The sequence below is a fragment of the Triticum urartu genome, chromosome 1A (genome assembly GCF_056163025.1).
Source record: "Triticum urartu cultivar PI428250 chromosome 1A, HENAU_Tu73, whole genome shotgun sequence".
In the NCBI taxonomy this organism is placed as follows: domain Eukaryota; kingdom Viridiplantae; phylum Streptophyta; class Magnoliopsida; order Poales; family Poaceae; genus Triticum; species Triticum urartu.
In genome coordinates this window covers 200,825,343-200,847,778 of record NC_141873.1, presented here as the reverse complement: position 1 = coordinate 200,847,778, position 22,436 = coordinate 200,825,343, and positions in this window count along the sequence as shown.

Sequence of the window (22,436 nt, the reverse complement as noted above, 5' to 3'; positions counted from 1 at the left end):
ACTTACGCTTGTATCGCTTGGGCGATCCGAAGAGGATCGATGTGATTGCCGCCACCGTGAAGATGATGAAGGGGAAGTAGACTTGATCAAGGCCCGAATCTCCTCCATTCTTGCATCTTGCTCCTTTTGTGTGGAAAGCTTGTTGTCAATGTAGTCCCTTTTCCTCGCTTCGGAGTGGCGAATGTCGATGGAGAGCTTCTCGATGCACTCTCGCATTTGTCGTTGTAGATCAAAGATTGACGCTTTGCTGATGTAGTTGTTCACGCCGTCGTTGTTGTCGAAGACTAGAGATGAAATGCCTTGCCTATGTGAGTGGAAAACTATGTCGAAGACTAGTTGTCCATCAATCCAAGAGGAAAATGTGAGTGGTAGAAAGAGAAGAACGAATAGAAAATGTATCTTGACCGAAGTTGAAAGTGGATCAATGATCACTCCAATGTGGACAAGGAAATAGCACAATTGGTACCAATTCTTGTCGGTTTCTCACACCTACACAAATAAGGCTTATGGTGGAGCTCGGTGAGGATAGTGGCACAAAATTTTGATGTAAAATGTTAGCAAGAGTCAATAATGTTGAAAGAGATCCACAAATTCGCAAGTGTAACAAGTAGACCAATAGCAATATGGGTGGCTCATGAAAACACACACACGGATAGATAAATGGGGCCGTGCAACCAAGGATGAGCACAAAATGTGGAATCCACGGAAAACGCTCGTGTTGCACAAATCAAGAGAGATGCTAGCACGATTGCTAGGCGGATACAGCACTTGTGCACAACCTATAAGATGCAAAATGTATGAACTTCTATCCCAAGTATGCTATATATGTATGGCTCCCGGTGTTATGATCTAAGATGATCTTATATGACAATGTGGTATGATGCTATGGCACTTGCTTACAAGCTCTTTGTTCACTCTTTTGCTTAAAAGCTTATTCTCTTTTTTTATATGTATGGCCACTTTGTGAAATGCACAAACCAAGATAGCTATTGTGTATATATGAGGGAACAAACTTGTGGCACAAAGGATGATATGATACCAAGATGATACCGATATGGTATGGTATGTATGTATGTAATGGAAGGTGTAGACCACTAATGTGCAAAAGTAACCTTGCCGGCAATACTCAAAGGCTAGTCTCGATAGGAAAGTTACGCAAAATGGGCTAGGGGTTATCAATGCAATGGCAAGGGAATATACAATGGAGGGGTACCACGACACCAAGATGATATGGAGGTTACTGTCCGCGGTGATGATGAGTGGCGGTGATCTTGATGACGATACCAAGATGATGGAGACTCGTCCCTAAGTAGCCAAAACACCTTAGGAAACGGAAAAACCGCGAACTCAAAATATCAAATGTCAAATGGTGGTAGCGGGAATGCGGTGGTGATTTTGTGGAAGCTCAATGGAATTGCGGAATGGCAATGATGGGTTGTGGAGTACGCAATGCGGAAGTCGAGGGTAAGGTGGTGGACTATACACGGTGTCGGAGTTGGAAGCACGGTCCCTAAGTAGCCGAAACACCTTAGGAGACACAACTCACAACACAAGAAAAATTGTGTTAAGTTGGGTGGTCGGAGTGTATAGTGGTCAAGCCTATGCGGAAGTGGTGGTGGTGGTTGATGAAGAAGCGACCATCCCTAAGTAGCCTAGACACCTTAGGAGACGCAAATCACTCCTCAAGCAACCACTAATGCGATAGGGAACAAAATTGGTTAGGTTGCGGAAGGCTATGGTGGTGTAGCGGATGATGTGGTGGAAGCCCTAGGCAAAGATGCCAAAGTTCCAAAAATTTGATAAGAGTCAAATGGTGTCGAAACCTATGTATATGGATGGGGGATGACAATAGCTACTCAACGAGCTAAAGAACGTGAAAATCTGACTCCGAATGTGAAAGTTATGGTCAAAACTGTCAATCAGCCGAGGCTGAAACTGGGAGGGGCGGTTGTACTGCTTGGGTGGGCGGTTGTACCGCTCCTGGAGCGTCCTGGGGCTCCAGTTTTAGCTGGCAGAAGTATCAGGTTATGGGGGAGTGGTTGTACCGCCTCGGGGGCCAGTTGTACCGCTGATGTCGGGAAAAATTCTCAGATCTGGATCGGGGATGAACTTGGGGTGGAAATGGATGCTCTCGGGGGCAAAATTTGATGGATTTCGTGGATGGAAGTTGGGGAAACTTGGGGAGATTCTAGATCCACTTGAAACCAAGCAAATCCATGGATCAAAATCAACAAAACATCATCAAACCAACAAATCACAAAAAAAATTGGAGCTATTTTTGGTGGGGATTTTCGAAATTGGGAAAGAACACAACAAAATTAGGCTAGAAAACAACGAGGGGAGGCTCCGAAATCGTGATCAACGTGGCTCTAGATACCAAGATGATGTAGGGTAGAACCCTAGTGGCCCGATCTTTCACGATAGGAGCGGAATCCCGCGAACTACACGAAGAACACGAGGTGGAAAGAGAGGGAAAACACAAGGGGAACGCAAGAGAAACACTAGACCAACAAGAATAAGTCACACATGTGCTAGATCCTCGAATACAAAAGAGAAGATACACGATCCACGGACAACTAAGGATGATACAAGGGTAGCCGGTCTTCTCTGTGAGGAGGTCCTGAATCCACGGGGGCATCTTCCCTTAGAAAGGGGGCTTGAATCCAAAGGGATCTTCTCCGAAGAGGCCACGGTCTCTCGCACGGAGGAGATACGATATGGATGAGTGTAGCTCTATCTCACAAATGAGCTAAACCAACGCTAACCCTAGTACGGAGCTAAGGGACAAGTATATATAGTCCAAGGGGTAAGTTGGGGGATACATGGGGTGAAACCCCTTTCACTGCGCACAGGCAGGGCAGTAGTACCGGCCATGGGGGCGGTTGTACCGCTGGACGCTCAAGTACGGGTTCCTGGAGGTGCTTCCGGATGTGCTCAGCGGTTGTACCGGTGCTTGGGGCGGTTGTACCGGTCAGGTGGCTGTTACGGGGATAAACCAGTGCTGCACCGGCCTTGCACCGCTCGATCACAGAAGCATGGCCAGTTGTTGGGCGGTGGTCGAGCGGTTGCACCGCTTGTGGGCCTTCAGCGGTAGTACCGCTTGGTGTGGGCGGTAGTACCGCTCGGGCTGTAGCAGTTGGCTCTCTTTCCCTTTCTCCCGCGCACACTTGGCCTTGGTCCTTAGGCTCTCCATGGTCTCCTCGAATGGACCTGGGTATGCGTAAGGTCCCCGCTTGAGGTAGCATCCATGTCTTACATGCGGAAAGGGAAGATTCGGAAAGGAGCGAGTTCACCTTGTGTCCAATGGCGTATGCTTGAGGTCTCAACATGTGGGCACTAGGGGGCTTGGGGAGAAGTCGTAGTGTACATGGGGATGATCATAGGATACTCCGCATCAATAGCCGTCTTTGATGTAATAGCGTTCCCACGATGTATTCGACAAACACTTGGCATAACGAGTGGCAAAAGTTTCATCATGCGCATACAATTCTTTGATATGCTCGAAGCCAATGACATCTAACTCAAGTTGCGTGACTAGCATGCATATGCGGGAAAGAGCATCCGCGACTATGTTTTCTTTACCCTTGATGTACTTGATGACATAGGGAAAAGACTCAATGAATTCACTCCATTTAGCATGGCGCTTGTTCAACTTAGTTTGACCCTTGAGATACTTGAGGGTCTCATGATCGGTATGAATGATAAACTCATGGGGACGAAGGTAATGTTCCCATTCATGTAAAACGCGGAATAAAGCATATAGCTCTTTGTCATAGATGGGATAGTTGAGTTGTACTCCGGAAAGTTTCTCACTAAAGTAAGCTATGGGGCGCTTCTCTTGTGTTAACACACCTCCTATGCCATTACCGCTAGCATCGCAATGAATCTCAAAAGGCTTGTGAAAGTTGGGTAAAGCAAGCATGGGAGAATGAGTAAGGAAATTCTTAAGCTCATTGAATGCGGTATCTTGGGATGGTCCCCAAATAAACGGCGCATTCTTCTTGCTCAAAGCATGCAAAGGCGAAGCAATGGTGCTAAAATCCTTCACAAAGCGACGATAGAAACCCGCAAGACCAAGAAAACTACGCGCTTGATGCAAGTTGGTTGGTTGCGGCCAAGTCTTCGTAGCATTGATCTTGGACTCATCTACATGAACACCCTTAGAAGAGACCACAAACCCAAGAAAACGAGCTTACCAACGCCAAAAAGTCATTTCTCCATATTATCATAGAGACTCTCTTTCCTAAGAGTTTCCAAAACGGTGCGGACATGGGTGACATGCTCTTGGATAGATTTTCTAAACACAAGAATGTCATCAAAGTAAACCACAACAAATATACTAATGTAAGGGCGAAAGACATGATTCATATGGCGCATAAAAGTGCCCGGTGCTTCCGAGAGACCCATAGGCATGACTAACCACTCATACAAAGCAAACTTGGTTTTGAATGCGGTTTTCCATTCATCACCCTCTTGTATGCGGATTTGATAGTAACCACTCTTAAGATCAATTTTGGAAAATATAGTGGCACCACTAAGCTCATCTAGCATATCATCTAGGTGTGGAATTGGATACCTATAACGAACGGTGATAGCATTGATAGGTCTACAATCGGAGCACATGCGAAAACTACCGTCACGTTTTGGCACAAGAATGACCGGTACGGCACAAGGGCTCAAACTTTCACGCAGATGTCCATGGTCTATGAGATGCTTTACTTGCCTTTGGATTTCTTTGGTTTCTTCGGGGTTGACGCAGTAGGGAGCTTAGTTCAGAAGCAGTGCTCCGGGGATAAGGTCGATGCGGTGCTCAATGCCTCGTAGTGGAGGTAGTCCCAGAGGTAGCTCATCGGGGAAAACATCTTGAAATTCCTGCAAAAGAGAAGACAACAAGAGAGGAAGAGTGTGAGAAGTGTTAGTTTGTGTTGCATTGTCCTTGCACACGAGGACGTAGTGTAGGACACTAGATGGGTTCTGACACACTTCTCTCATCTCACGTTTGGTGGCAAATAGAACTAGGTTCTTGTTTTCGCTCATCGTGGAGGCACTCAATTTGGGCTTGTGGTGCTCACTCTCTTTTTGGTGGCTCACTCTCTCACCATTCTCTCCACGATGGGTGGCTTGCTTATCGGCGATCACTTGGCCTGGAGACATAGGTCGTAACACAAACTCCTTTCCTTGCATCTTGAAGCTATAGTGATTTCTATGCCCATTGTGTACGACTCCTCTATCGAATTGCCATGGACGTCCAAGGAGAAGATGGCAAACGGTCATTGGGATGACGTCGCACTCCAAGGTGTCTTCGTAGGCGCCGATTTTGAAGGATACTTGTACTCGGTGCTCGACTTGGATAGTGCCGGAGTCACCAAGCCATTGCACTTTGTATGGATGTGGATGCTTCGTCTTGGGCAACTGGAGCTTGGAGCAAAGATCTTCACTTGCGAGATTGTGACAACTCCCTCCATCGACGATGACCTTGACAGATCGTCCATTGATGCCGGCCTTGGTGTGGAATATGGTGCATCTTTGGTCTTCTTCTTGGTGATGTTGGAGAGTCAAGAATTTAGAGACAACAAGTGCTGGACTTGAGTCTTCATCACAGAAGACTTGCTCTTCTTCATTGTTCACTTGGCGGTGCATGGCGACTTGCTCAAGGGCTTCCATTTCTACTTCGCTCATGGAATCATAAGTGCCATCGTCGTTGAAGATCATGGTGCGCTTGTTGGTGCACTCATAGGACTTGTGGCCTCGGCCTCCGCAAGTGAAACACTTGAGGGAACTCGTCTTGACGGTCTCATCGGTAGGGGTTGATGATGATGAAGCTCTCGGCTTGAAGTTGCTTGTAGTAGGAGAAGCTTTCTTGGAAGTCGACTTGTCGATGTTGGAAGTAGACGGTCTTGTAGTCGGTGTTGGAGTCATTGAAGCTTGGTTATTGGAGAAGCCGTATGACTTGGATGAGAACTTGGCATACTTTAAATCATCTTGCACTTGGCGTTCCGCTTTGGTAGCTTGGTGCACGAGCTCGATGAGATTTGAGTATGGTTGGAAGTCGGCGATCTTCTTGATAGGATGATTGGGTCCATACAAGAAACGTGCCATAGTTTGCTCATCATCTTCCGTCACATTGGCTCTTATCATTGCAATATCCATCTCCTTGTAGTATTCTTCAACGATCTTGGTTCCTTGCTTCAGTTCATGGAGTTTCTTGAAGAGGTCACGGTTGTAGTAGGTAGGCACGAAGCGTGCTCTCATGACATCCTTCATTTGTGCCCAAGTAGTGATGGGTGGATCACCTCTTGCCTCGCGGCGCTCAATGACTTGTTCCCACCAAATGAGGACATAGCCTTGGAACTCAAGGGATGCCATCACGATCTTCTTCTCTTCTTCATAATTGTGCAAACGGAAGATCTTGTCAACTTTCAATGCCCATGAAAGGTATTCTTCGGGATCGTTGCTTCCGTTGAACTTGGGCATGGTGAACTTGAGCTTGCCATAGAGTTGCTCTTCATTGTGTTGGGGTCGGGGATGATGACGCCCATGTTTTAGATGATTGTCCAACTCGTGGTGCTCTTGACGCGGAGGGTTTTCAACCTCGTGTTGCTCTTGTCGCGAAGGATTCCCAATTTTTTCATGCTCTTGATGAACTTGATGGTCTTGGTGAGCTTGTGGAGGAACGCGTCGAGCTCGAGGGGGAACTTGACGATGCAAGCGAGCTTGAAGTCGTCGTTCATGAAGTTCTTCACGAAGTGCTTCCTCTTCTTGACAGGCTTGTCGGCCTCGATGGGCAACGGCTCGACTCGGTGGGCAACAGCTCGGTGGTCCCGAAGCGGATTGAGGTTTGCTTGACGGTCTGTGCGCACGGCTCGACGAAGAGTGTTTGATGTCGGTGTACTTGAGTCGGAATGGCGACTTGAACGGCTCCTTCTTGAAGTGGAAGAAGAGAGATTGAGCAACAAAGCGCGAATCTCGTCCATCCTTGTGTCATTCTCTTGCTTGTGATCGTCGAGCTTGTGGTCGAAGTAGTCCCTTGTACGTTGCTCAGAAAGTCGCAAGTCGGCGGCAAGGTTGTCGATGCGTTCACTCATAGCTTGTTGCTCTTGATGCAAAGCACGTTGTGCACCAAAGAGGTGACTCTTTGTGACAAAGGAGTTCATGTCGTCGTCTTGCTCCATGAAGAGTGGGATGGTAGAGGTACTTGGCCTATCCATAATTCCAAGACAAATGTAAGTGGTAGAAAGAGAAGAACGAATATCAAATGTACCTTGACCAAAGTTGAAAGTGAATCGATGATCACTCCAATGTAGGACAAGGAAATAGCCCAATTGGTACGAATTCTCGTTGGTTTCCCACACCTACACAAGTAAAAGATTATGGTGGAGCTTGGTTAGGATGGTGGCACAATTTTTAATGTGAATGTAAGCAAGATTCAATAATGTTGGAGAAGATTCGCAAGATGCAATGTAACAAGTAGACCAAGCATATACGGTACATGGAAACACACGCGCAAAAAGATAAGTGGGGTTGTGCAACCAAGGATGAGCCAAAATGTGGAATCCACAAAAATGCTCTTGTTGCACAACACTAGAGAGACACTAGCACGATTGCACGATAGGCGGATACAAGAACTTGTGCACAACCTAGTTAGAAAAAATGCAACGACTTCTATCCCAAATATGGTTTATGCAAGGTGCTGCTATGATATGATCCAAGATGATCGAGTATGACAATCTTAATGTTGTATGAATGCTATGGTTCTTTCTTAAAAGCTCTTTGCTTATCTTTCCTCTTTGCTTAAAAGCTAGGTTGTCTCTTTGATGTTTGAGCTCTTTTCTCATGCAATGCTTGACGAACCAAGATAGCAAGTGAGTATGCGATGACAACTTTGTGACACAAGAGATGATACCAATATAGGAAACAATGATGTATGTATGTATGCTATGGGAAGTATGATCACGAAAGTGCACAAGTCTCGTTGCCGGCAATACTCAATGGCTAGTCTCGATGGGTAAGCAACGCAAAGGAGTAAGGCGATGATGGCTATCAATGTAATGGCAAGAGTGATATGTCCAATACCAAGATGAGGTTACCGGTCTTGCTTCCGGTATGGTGTCAAAATGGAGGCATGAAGACCAAGTCGTAGTCGAGGTGGTCGTGGTTGATGACGCGTCCGTGGCAAAGATGAGCGGCGATGATGTCGATGTCGAACCGTACCTAGATAGCCGAAACACAAAAGGATACGGTACAGCAACTCAAATTCTCAAAACCAAAGGCGACCAAAATCGTCGGAGTAGGTAGCGGTTAAGTGGTGGTGTGGGTTGGGATATTGGAACGGTTTGCGGAAGTTGGAGGTGGTGTAGCGGATGATGTGGTGGAAGTAGCGGTCATCTGGAAGTGGACGGATGTCCGGTCGCCGGTCGTCCGGTGAGGTCGGACGACCGGTGCTTCCTGGGTCGCCGGACGTCCGGTGAAGTGATGGTCGTCCTGTGGTCGGGGTCAAAGCGAAAATTTCAGATTCGGGAGGTGATTTTGGGGATTTTGGGAGGGATTTCGAGGTGGAAATGGTGGGGGAAGGCGAGATCCACTTGCAACACAACAAATTCACGGATCAAATCCAACAAAACATCATCAAAACTAACAAAACACAAGAATAATTTTTGGGCTATTTTTGTGGGGATTTTCGGATTGGGACGAAAAACAACAAAATCAAGCTAGAAAAATGAAGAGGGGGGCTCCGAAATCATGATCAACCTTGCTGATGATACCAAGATGATGTAGGGTGGAGACCCTAATCGCCCGATCTTTCACGAAAGGAGCGGATCCCGGGGAAAACACGAAGAACACGAGGATGAACGGAAGGAAAACACAAGAGGAAATCACTAAACCGACACGAATAAGTCACACATGGGCTAGATCCTCGAGTACATAGAACGATACAAGAATCCACGGACAACTAGGGATGATACACGGTAACCGGTTCTTCTCCGTGAGGAGGTCTTGAATCCACAAGGGGATCTTCCCTTAGAAAGGGGTCTTGAATCCAAGATGGATCTTCTCCGAAGAGGGGCCGCGGTCTCTCTCGTGGAGTACATCCGATATGGATGAGCAATGTTCTATCTCTCAAATGAGCTAAACCAATGCTAACCCTAGCTAGGATGAATGGGGGGTCTATTTATAGTCTAAGTGCAAATGGGGGTGAAGTGAAAGGGTACATGGGCCTCGGGCCTGAACACTGTGCGCAGACAGGTACCGGACATCCGCTGGGGACCGGTCGTCCGGTGTCTCAGGAGCTGCCGGATGTCCGGTGTCCTCCGGTCGTCTGCTGGTTCCGCTCTGTGATGGGGGTGCTAGTCGTCCGGAAACGTCGGTCTTCCGCTGACTTTGGTTCGGGTGCATGTGCGTCGGTCGTCCGGTCTGGACCGGACGTCCGCTCATTTGCTTCGGGTGTCGGGGCACCGGGCCTTCGGTCTGGACCGGATGTCCGCTGGATGGGACTCGGCTGATGCTTCAGGCGTCGGACGTCCGGTCCCGGCCGGTCGTCCGGTGGCTGGGACTTTTCCGGCAGCCCTTCTTCTTCTCCGTCTTCTCGTCCATCTTGCTCTTGTTCTTATCCATGCTCCTTAGATTCTCCATTGTACCTGAGTATGCACAAAGTATCCATATGAGTTAGTAGCCATGCTTCATGTGCATCGAAGTGGAATTGTGAGAGGAGAGATATCACCTCGGTTTCAAGGGCTCTTGCACGTGATCGAGTCATGGGTCCGGTAGGCACTTGATGAGACGACGGTAGGTCCATGGGGATGACCATGGGATGCTCCGCATCATGTGAGAAACCGACAAGAACTCGTACCAATTGTGTTATTTCCTTGTCCTACATTGGAGTGATCCTCGATCCACTTTCAACTTCGGTCAAGGTTCATTTGGTACTTGTTCTTCTCTTTCTACCACTCACATTTGTCTTGGAATGATGGATAGGCCAAGTACTTCTACCAACCCACTCTTCATGGAGCAAGACGACGACATGAACTCCTTCGTCACCAAGAGTCACCTCTTTGGTGCACAACATGCTTTGCATCAAGAGCAACAAGAGATGAGTGAACGCATCGACAACCTTGCCGCCGACTTGCGACTTTCCGAGCAACGTACAAAGGACTACTTCGACCACAAGCTCGACAATCTCAAGCAAGAGAATGACGCAAGGATGGACGAAATTCATGCTTTGTTGCTCAACCGCTCGTCTTCCACGTCAAGAAGGAGCCGTTCAAGCCGCCACTCCGACTTCACCCTCTCCGGCTCAAGTACACCGACATCGAACACTCTTCGTCGAGCCGCGCACACCGACCGTCAAGCAAGCCTCAATCCCCTAAGAGACACCGACTCTCAAGAGCGCCGACAACGTCAAACTCAAGAAGCCTTTGCGCTTGCACGAGAACGGCAACGTCAACGCCAACATGAAGAGGAAGAGCGAGCATGTCTACACCAAAACGCCCATGATGCCGAGGCACAACGTCAAGCACAACAACTCCATGACGCTCAAGCACTTGCGGCGCAATAAGATCTACGCGATTCGAGTCGAGCCATTGCCGACCGAAGCCGACAAGCCCGTGAACAAGAAGAAGCACATCGCGAAGAAATTCAAGAACAAAGATTTCACGCTCGCGTGCATCTTCAAGTTCCTCTTCGAGCTCGCGAAGATCCTCCACAAGCTCGCCAACACCATCAAGTTCATCGAGAGCATGAAGACAATGGAAATCCTCCATGACAAGAGCAACATGAGGATAACAACCCTCCGCACCAAGAGCACCACGAATTGAACAATCATCTACAACATGGGCGTCATCATCCCCGACCCCAACACAATGAAGAGAAATGCTACGGCAAGCTCAAGTTCACCATGCCCAAGTTAACCGGAAGCAACCATCCCGAAGAGTGCCTTTCATAGGCATTGAAAGTCGACAAGATTTCCGTTTGCACAATTATGATGAAGAGAAGAAGATCGCAATGGCATCCCTTGAGTTCCAAGACTATGTGCTCATTTGGTGGGAATAAGTCATTGAGCGCCCAGAGGCAAGAGGTGAACCACCGATCACTAATTGGGCACAAATGAAGGATGTCATGAGAGCACGCTTCGTACCTACCTACTATAACCGCGATCTCTTCAAGAAACTCCAACAACTCAAGCAAGGAACCAAGAGCGTTGAAGAGTACTACAAGGAGATGGAGATTGCCATGATACGAGCCAATGTCAGGGAAGATGATGAGAAAACAATGGCACGTTTCGTGAATGGACTCAATCATCCTATCACGAAGATCGCCGACTTCCAACCATACTCAAATCTCATCGAGCTAGTGCACCAAGCTACCAAAGCGGAATGCCAAGTGCAGGATGATTTCAAGTATGCCAAGTTCTCATCCAACTCCTACGGCTTCTCCAATAACCAAGCTTCAATGACTCCAACACCGACTACAAGACCTTCTACTTCCAACATCGACAAGTCGACTTCCAAGAAAGTTTCGTCAACTACAAGCCATCCTCCTACGAGCAACTTGAAGCCGAGAGCTTCATTCTCATCAACCCCAACCGATGAGACCATCAAGACGAGTTCCTTCAAGTGTTTCACTTGCGGAGGCCGAGGCCACAAGTCCTACGAGTGCACCAACAAGCGAACCATGGTCTTCAACGACAATGGCACGTATGACTCCAAGAGCGATGGCGAAATGGAAGCCCTCGAGCACGTCGCCATGCACCGCCAAGTGAACAATGAAGAATGTTAGAGGCAAAGGTGTCCCGATGTTTTGATGAGATGGTGGCTATCATTTCTGTGGGAGTCGACCTTGACGATCCGACTACGAACATGCGAGACGTCGCGCCTTAGCAATCGCTAAACCAACTTCCGAGGGGTTATTGACCACGCCGGAGCATGATCAACCTGACCACGAGGGTCTATTTCCTGCACGCAAACGAAGAACAAGCAAGAAACTGGGAATGCAATCTGGATATTGCAAATATAAGATGAAAGCTTTATTGATCAAGGTGGGATTCTGTGACGTCTTGGTCTGGTCGTTGGACACAAACGAAGTACGAGAGGTTGCAGCTATGGCGAACTTTTAATCTAAACAAAACCCGAAGTCTAAACGACGCCCTAAGGGCTGTACATATGGAGGAAGAGCGGGGAATTTTGTGGCCCTTGAGGGTGGGGTCCGAAACCAACCCTAACTCTTGTTTCCCCACACATACGGACTCTAAAAATAGCCTATACTTAAGTATTTCGAAATTACATGGGCCTGGCCCATTACTAAGGTGACGCAGCACCTAGAATAGTCTATGGACTAATATTATGAAGTGGCATCTTGTATATTTCGTCCAAAGCATCATGCACTCCTTATGGTGGCTTCAAAGTCCTGAAATCATCACTTGTAACTCCGTTCTTGATCCCCTTGCACATGCCATCAACTCCATGCATGTTCTTGCTCCAATGTTCATCCTTCTCCAAGCTAGGCCCTTCATTTGTAAGCAAAACAAATGTATCCAATTTAGGCAGCATCATATTCTCATGAACATTAGAATCATTACCAAGAAACGAAAGTACCTGGTAATTTAACTGGCGTGCGCGAGCTCTAGCAATTGGTCCAGTATATGTAACAGTAGGGGCTATGGGTGTAACAATGGTATTGATGTCCTCATCATCCTCCCCTTCCAGAAATGAAGTCGTCCTCGACGGAAGCTCATCTTCCTCACCCAAATAAGGCTTCAAATCTGCAATGTTAAAAGTGGGACTAACCCCAAAAACTGCAGGTAGCTCAAGTTTATATGCATTATCATTTATTTTCTCTAACACCTTAAAAGGACCATCAACACGTGGCATTAGCTTTGCTTTGTGCAAATTAGGAAATCTATCTTTACGCAAATGTAACCAAACAAGATCTCCAGGTGCAAACACAACATGTTTTCTACCCTTATCTCAAGTAAGTTTATATTTAGCATTCATACGCTCAATGTTTTCCTTAGTTAACTCATGCATTTTAAAAATAAATTCAGAACATTCTTTAGCATCAAAATTAACCTTCTCCGAAGATGGAAGAGGCAACAAATCAATAGGTGCACGAGGTAGGAAACCATACACAATTTCAAAAGGGCACATCTTAGTAGTAGAATGCAATGAACGGGTATAAGCAAATTCAATATGAGGCAATCATTCTTCCCACATTTTCTTATTATTCTTCAAAACAGCCCTAAGAAAAGTAGACAATGTTCTATTGACTACTTCAGTTTGTCCATCAGTTTGGGGGTGACAAGTAGTACTAAAAAGCAGTTTAGTCCCCAACTTAGCCCATAAACATCTCCAAAAGTGGCTAAGAAATTTCGTATCATGATCTGAAACAATAGTATTTGGCACACCATGCAAGGGAATAATTTCACGGAAGAACAAATCAGCAACGTTAACAGCATCATCGCTTTTATGACATGGTATAAAGTGTGCCATTTTCGAGAATCTATCCACGACAACAAATATGCTATCCCTCCCCTTCTTTGTTCAACGTAAACCTAAAACCTCCCAAGGAACACTATGTACAGGCAAAGGCATATATAAACCATGAGGATTGAGTCGTGACTTAGCTTTTTGACATGTAGTGCAGCAAGCAACAAAACGCTCAACATCCCGTCTCATCTTTGGCCAAAAGAAATGTGTAGCAAGTATATCCTCCATCTTCTTCACGCAAAAGTGTCCCATTAGTCCTCCTCCATGCGCCTCCTGCAACAACAAAAGACGAACGGAGCTAGCTGGAATGGATAGCTTGTTAGAACGAAACACAAATCCATCGTTAACGACGAACTTGTTCCATGTTCTACCTTCTTTACAATTCTGCCATCAATCTTTAAATTCAACATCATGCACATATTGATCTATGATGGTCTCCAAACCAAATATTTTAAAGTCAAGTTGTGAAAGCATAGTATAACGACGAGACAATGCATCAGCAATAACATTTTCTTTACCCTTCGTGTGTTTAATGACATAAGGGAAAGTCTCAATGAATTCAACCCATTTAGCATGTCTACGGTTCAGTTTTGCTTGAATTTTAATGTGTTTCAAAGATTCATGATCAGAATGTATAACAAATTCCTTGGGCCATAAATAATGTTGCCATGTTTCTAAGGGCCGAACAAGAGCATATAATTCTTTATCATAAGTAGAATAGTTCAGACTAGGCCCAATCAATTTTTCAGAAAAGTATGCAACAGGTTTGCCATCTTGTAATAACACGCCTCCTAATCCAATTCCACTAGCATCACATTCAAGCTCAAAAGTCTTATTAAAATCAGGAAGTTGGAGTAAAGGAGCATGTGTCAACTTATCTTTCAATACTGTGAAGGCTTCTTCCTGTGCGGTACCCCAAAGAAAAGGCACATCCTTCTTTGTAAGCTCGTCGAGAGGTGCAGCAATGGTGCTGAAATCTCTCACAAAACGCCTATAGAAACCAGCGAGGCCAAGGAAACTCCTCACTTGTGTGACCGTTTTGGGCCGCGGCCAACTCTCAATAGCTTCAATCTTTGCTTTATCAACTTCAATTCCCTGTGGAGTAACAACATAGCCAAGAAAAGATACTTGGTCGGTGCAAAAGGTGCACTTTCCACGGTTACCAAGCAAACGTGCATTACGTAGAGCAATAAAAATAGAACGTAAATGTTCCAAATGTTTCTCCAAAGATTTGCTATAAATCAATATGTCATCAAAGTAAACTACCACAAATCGTCCAATGAAAGCACGTAAAACTTCGTTCATTAATCTCATGAAAGTACTAGGTGCATTAGTTAACCCAAAAGGCATAACTAACCGCTCATATAGTCCAAACTTAGTTTTAAATGATGTTTTCCATTCATCTCCCAATTTCATACGAATTTGATGGTATCCACTACGCAAATCAATTTTGGAGAAAGTTGTAGAGCCACTCAATTCATCAAGCACATCATCTAAAAAAGGAATAGGATGACGATAACGAATAGTAATATTATTAATGCCTCTACAATCAACGCACATACGTGACGTACCATCCTTTTTCGGCACTAAAATGATAGGAACAACACAAGGACTAAGGGATTCACGTATATAACCTTTGTCGAGCAGTTCTTGTACTTGACGCATAATCTCCTTCGTCTCCTCTGGATTGGTACGGTATGGTGCACGTTTGGGTAATGATGCACCGGGAATTATGTCAATTTGATGCTCAATCCCTCGAATAGGTGGTAATCCCGGTGGCACGTCTTCTGGAAAGACGTCAGCGAACTCCTGCAAAATGTTAGTGATAGCAGGAGGCAAAGAGGAAGGCGCATCCTCGAAAGAAAATAATGCCTCTTTGCACACAAAAACATAGCAAACAGATTTGCTGAAATCTAGCTCATCAATATCAGATTTTGTGGCAAGTAAACATGCACTTTTCAATTTAATTTTAGAAGCACCACTAGATGGTTTATTATTATGTTTCATTTGTTGCTCAAATTCTTTTGCCACAATCTGATTTTCACTCTTTTTTTCTCCTGTTTGGCTTTATTAGCTCTATTAATATCATCTTTCAAAATGGATTCAGGAGTCATAGGAAGCAAAGTAATATTTTTATCTTTATGAACAAGAGTATACTAATTGTTTCTACCATGGTGTACAGAATTTTTATCAAATTGCCATGGTCTACCAAGTAATAAGGAACATGCTTGCATAGGTACCACATCACAATCAACATAATCAGCATATGTAGAGATACTAAAATGCACACGAATAGTACGTGTGACCTTAACCTTGCCGCTGTTGTTGAACCATTGGATGTAGTAAGGATGTGGATGTGGATGTGGTCTTGTGGTGAGAGATAGCTTCTCCACCATCTCCATGCTAGCCAAGTTATTGCAGCTCCCTCCATCTATGATGACGCGAACAGAACGTTCCTTCACAACTCCCTTTGTATGGAACAAATTATGCCTCTGATTTTGCTCAGCTTGTGTAACCTGCACACTCAAAACGCGTTGAGCAACTAAACATTCATACCTGTCAGCATCTTCAGTGGCCATGTAATGCGTTTCTTGATCAGAATCCTCTCCACCGTGTTCTTCATGTGTAATAAGTGCCAAAGTCTCCTCATCATAGTCACTAGCGGACTCATACCCACCATCCTCAGTAGCAATCATCACACGCTGAGATTGGCATTCTCTCGCAAAATGTCCTCTTCCCTTACAATGACGACAAATAATATCACTTGTGTGCCCTGTTGATGCCATGGAAGAAGAAGAGCTCTGCGCAGGTCCGACAGGTGTGCTCTTGGTAGATAGTGGTGGTTGTGCCTGCTTTCTTGTATCACAGCTGGAGGTGGCACCTGATGGAGGTGCTGGTGGAGTGGAAGTAGAGGATGCACGTGGTGTCCATCATGAAGATCGACCTACAGAAAAGTTAGTTCGCGCCAATGCCTGTTGATCCTGCACTTCACGTTCAGCTTTACAAGCAAGATGGAATAAACGAGTGATATTAGTATACTCCTTATACTCTAGAATGGTATGAATCTCTCTATTTAATTCACCCATAAAACGTGCAAGCATAGCTTCATTCTCCTCAACAATACCACATCTAATCATCCCGGTTTGTAATTCCTGATAATATTCTTCTACCGAATTTTTCCCTTGCTTAAACGCTGCAATTTTTGAAGTAATTCACGTTGATAATATGGTGGAACACAACGAGTATGCATAGCAGTTTTCAAAGCAGCCCAAGTAGCTGGAACAGGATATAATGGACAATGTTCAGACCACCAAACACATGCAAAGCTAGTGAAAGCACAAACAACAGGAGGAACACGTCTCTCCTCAGGATATTGTAAACATGTAAGTTGTTGTTCAGTTTCTAACTCCCAAGTAAGATATATATCAGGAACATATCTACCCTCAAATGGTGGAATATTCAATTTCAGTTTAGGGAGATGGTCATGTTCTCGTACCTAAGGGGGATCCCTAACATTGCCATTATTTGCATGTGGACGACCTGGTGGTTGTGGTGCTAGTGGTTGCACATAGTTCTGATTTTGATAAACCTCATCCTCGTAATCTCCCACATAATCATCCTCCTCCACATCAGCAGCAGGAGCCATAGAAGTATCAACAGCAGCACCAGCAGTTTGGCCAGGCTGAAGATGGACACGGCTCACTCGGCGGAGGGTTGTTTCTCGACGTGGAGGTAGTCGGTGTTGTTGCTGTTGTTGCATAGGTGCGGCAGGAGCAGCCGGTGGTGGTGGTGGAAAACGTGAAAGCAATTCAGCAAATTTGTTATCGAGCTTTGTTTCAAACATCTTCTCCGTGCCATCTATCTTCTCCATGGCCTCTTCAAATCTATTTAGCACATCTTGCATCAGCAATAACATTTTCTTTACCCTTCTTGTGTTTAATGACATAAGGGAAAGTCTCAATGAATTCAACCCATTTAGCATGTCTACGGTTCAGTTTTGCTTGACTTTTAATGTGTTTCAAAGATTCATGATCAGAATGTATAACAAATTCCTTTGGCCATAAATAATGTTGCCATGTTTCTAAGGTCCGAACAAGAGCATATAATTCTTTATCATAAGTAGAATAGTTCAGAGTAGGCCCACTCAATTTTTCAGAAAAGTATGCAACAGGTTTGCCATCTTGTAATAACACACCTCCTAATCCAATTCCACTAGCATCACATTCAAGCTCAAAAGTCTTATTGAAATCAGGAAGTTGGAGTAAAGGAGCATGTGTCAACTTATCTTTCAATACCGTGAAGGCTTCTTCCTGTGCGGTACCCCAAACAAAAGGCACATCCTTCTTTGTAAGCTCGTTGAGAGGTGCAGCAATGGTGCTAAAATCTCTCACAAAACGCCTATAGAAACCAGCGAGGCCAAGGAAACTCCTCACTTGTGTGACCGTTTTGGGCTGCGGCCAACTCTCAGTAGCTTCAATCTTGGCTTTATCAACTTCAATTCCCTGTGGAGCAACAACATAGCCAAGAAAAGACACTTAGTCGGTGCAAAAGGTGCACTTTACAAGGTTACCAAACAAACGTGCATCACGTAGAGCAATAAAAACAACACGTAAATGTTCCAAATGTTCCTCCATAGATTTGCTATAAATCAGGATATCATCAAAATAGACTACCACAAATCGTCCAATGAAAGCACGTAAAACTTCGTTCATTAGTCTCATGAAAGTACTAGGTGCATTAGTTAACCCAAAAGGCATGACTAACCACTCTTATAAACCAAACTTAGTTTTAAATGCCGTTTTCCATTCATCTCCCAATTTCATAAGAATTTGATGGTATCCACTACGCAAATCAACTATGGAGAATATTGTAGAGCCACTCAATTCATCAAGCATGTCGTCTAGCCAAGGAATAGGATGACGATAACGAATAGTAATATTATCAATGCCTCTACAATCAACACACATACACGACATACCATCCTTTTTCGGCACTAAATGATAGGAACAGCACAAGGACTAAGAGATTCACGTATATAACCTTTGTCGAGCAGTTCTTGTACATGACGCATAATCTCCTTCATCTCCGTTGGATTGGTACGGTATGGTGCACGGTTGGGGAATGATGCACCAGGAATTATGTCAATTTGATGCTCAATCCCTCGAATAGGTGGTAATCCCGGTGGCACGTCTTGTGGAAAGACGTGAGCGAACTCCTGCAAAATGTTAGTGACCGCAGGAGGCAAAGAGGAAGGCACATCCTCGAATGAAAATAACACCTCTTTGCACACAAAATCATAGCAAATAGATTTGCTGATATCTAGATCATCAATATCAGATTTTGTGGCAAGTAAACATATACTTTTCAATTTAATTTCAAAAGCAACACTAGATGGTTTATTATTAGGTTTCAGTTGTTGCTCAAATTCTTTTGCCACAATCTGATTTTCACTCTTATTTTTCTCCTGTTTTGCTTTATTAGCTCTATTAATATCATCTTTCAAAATGGACTTAGGAGTCATAGGAAGCAAAGTAATATTTTTATCCTTATGAACAAGAGTATACTGATTGTTTCTACCATGGTGTACAGAATTTTTATCAAATTGCCATGGTCTACCAAGTAATAAGGAACATGCTTTCATAGGTACCACATCACAATCAACATAATCAGCATATTTAGAGATACTAAAATGCACACTAACAGTACGTGTTACCTTAACCTTGCCGCTGTTGTTGAACCATTGGATGTAGTAAAGATGTGGATGTGGTCTTGTGGTGATAGATAGCTACTCCACCATCTCCATGCTAGCCAAGTTATTGCAGCTTCCTCCATCTATGATGACACGAACAGAACGTTCCTTCACAACTCCCTTTGTATGGAACAAGTTATGCCTCTGATTTTGCTCAGCTTGTGTAACCTGCACACTCAAAACACGTTGAGCAACTAAACATTCATACCCGTCAGCATCTTCAGCAGCCATGTATTGCTTCTCATGATCAGAATCCTCTCCTCCGTGTTCTTCATGTGTAATAAGAGCCAAAGTCTCCTCATCATAGTCACTAGTGGACTCATACCCACCATCCTCAGTAACAATCATCACACGCTGAGATTGGCATTCTCTCGCAAAATGTCCTCTTCCCTTACAACGACGACAAATAATATCACTTGTGTGCGCTGTTGATGACATGGAAGAAGAAGAGCTCTTCGCAGGTCCGGCAGGTGTGCTCTTGGCAGATAGTGGTGGTTGTGCCTGCTTTCTTGTATCACGACTGGAGGTGGCACCTGATGGAGGTGCTGGTGGAGTGGAAGTAGAGGATGCACGTGGTGTCCATGATGAAGATCGACCTGCAGAAAAGTTAGTTTGCGCCAATGCCTGTCGATCCTACACTTCACGTTCAGCTTTACAAGAAAGGTGGAATAAACAAGTGTTATTAGTATACTCCTTATACTCTAGAATGGTCTGAATCTCTCTATTTAATCCACCCATAAAACGTGCAAGCATAGCTTCATTCTCTTCAACAATACCACATCTAATCATGCCAGTTTGTAATACCTGATAATATTCTTCTACAGAATTTTTTCGCTGTCTTAAGCGCTGCAATTTTTGAAGTAATTCACGTTGATAATATGGTGGAACCCAACGAGTAGGCATAGTAGTTTCCAAAGCAGCCCAAGTAGCTGGAATAGGATATAATCTACACTATTCAGACCACCAAACACATGCAAAGCTAGTGAAAGCACAAACAACAGCAGGAACACGTCTCTCCTTAGGATATTGTAGACATGTAAATCGTTGTTCAGTTTCTAACTCCCAAGTAAGATATATATCAGGAACATATCTACCCTCAAATGGTGAAATATTCAATTTTAGTTTAGGAAGATGGCCATGTACCTCAGGTGGTGGTGCAGCCCTACCGTTGCGATGATATGCATGAGGACGACGTGGTGGTGGTGGTGCTGGTGGTTGCACGTAGTTCTGATTTTGGTCAACCTCATCCTCGTAATGGTCCTCCACCTCTACAGTAGCAGCAGGAGAGGTAGAAGCATCAACAGCGGCACCAGAATATTGCCCAGGGTCAATGGGAATGTGTTGTGCTCGTCCCACTTGATTTGGAAAGCGACGTTGTTGTTGTTGTTGTTGTTGTTGTTGTAGAGGTGCATTAGGGGCAGCCGGTGGTGGTGGTGGAAGACGCGCGAGCAATTCATTAAACCTGTTATCGAGCTTTGTTTCGAACGTCTTCTCCATGCCATCTATCTTCTCCATGGCCTCTTCAAATCTGTTTAGCACATCTTGCACCTGTCCACTCATCACTTGCTGAAACTTATCATGCAACTCCTTATTCGTCAGGTTCTCCCAGTCAGTCTCGTCGGCTTGTGATCCTGCCATGGTTAGCAGCAATAGAAACACACAAGAATATGATCCTACAGACTGCTAACAAGAGGTGGTGGTGGATGTCACAAATCCGTCAAGCAAATCTCAAATTCTTACCAGTTCTTACCCAGCAGCAGGCGGTAATCGGCAACCGTCGTAGTCAAAACTCTCAAAGCTTGGATTGAGCGATTACCAGGGAGAGTCAAATGCACGACGTAGATGTATGTGGAGCTGGGAAGGCTTATAATATGGTAGCAAAAAGGGTCAGCAATAATCAATTCAGAGATGCAAAGTTGAATAAACGCTCAATGACGGTACTGTGCTAGTCCTAGGCTAGACCGTGCTAGAGACGCGAACCTAGAACACTAACAAAATCACGGCGCTGCACGTAAACAAGGGAAAAGCACACTCTGGAACTTTTTTTCGCTCTTTTTTTTGCGCTCCTCTTTTTTTTGCGAAAAATCACTATAATGGCGAGTGTCTCAAAACTCATCCCTCGTCAAACTGACAGGATGGGCACGAATTTTTTTTCACTTTTTTTCGGAAATTAGGGAAGCGACTACGAAAAAGTGCGACAAAAAATCACTATGATGGCACGTGGCTCAAAAGACTCAAAAAAGCCTAAAAATTGGATAGGGAAAAAATATTTTTGCATGTGAAAATTTTGGCCTAAAAACTGCCTGTCTCCAGACTCTTTTTTTTTCGGGGACCTACTCAGGCAAGGAAACACGAATCGGGAATTAGACGGACCTCGAAAACAAACCTAATATGAAAGGAACTCGAATTGGTAGTGGATATATGATGGTAGGATATGGCAGCGGTGGTGGTATATGGATACGGATTGGTGGTGGTATATGGATACGGATTGGTGATGGTATATGGAGACAGATTGGTGGTGGTATATGGATACGGATCGATGGCGGATAAGCGGTGGATGATGATGGTGCGGCGGCGGTGTGACAACTTATGACCAGAACTGAAACTCTAAAAGACTAGACTCTAAGACCAGCAACTAGACACGATGATGCAACCGCAAATTCAAGAAAGCAAAATACTAAAAAGACTATGCAAAGGCTCAGATTGGTTCGGATATGATGAACTAACCCTAAATTTTTTTGGCTTTTTTCGTGGACTGTAGGTATGAAGAACAAACTCGATCTAAACTATGAAAAACTGGAAAATCTCACCGAGCAACCTGAAAAAATGATACCACTAGATAGAGGCAAAGGTGTCCCGATGTTTCGATGAGATAGATATCGTTTTCTGTGGGAGTCGACTTTGACGATCCGACTACGAACGTGCGAAGACATCGCGCCTTAGCAATCGCTAAACCAACTTCCGAGGGTTATTGACCACGCCGGAGCACGATCAACCTAACCATGAGGGTCTATTTCCTGCAAGCAAACAAAGAACAAGCAAGAAACTGAGATTGCAATCTGGATATTGCGAATAAAAGAGGAAAGCTTTATTAATGAAGCTAGGGTTCTGTGACGTCTTGGTCTGGTCATTGGACACAAACGAAGGACGCGAAGTTGCAGCTATGGCGAACTTCTAGTGTAAACAAAACCCAAAGTCTAAACGATGCC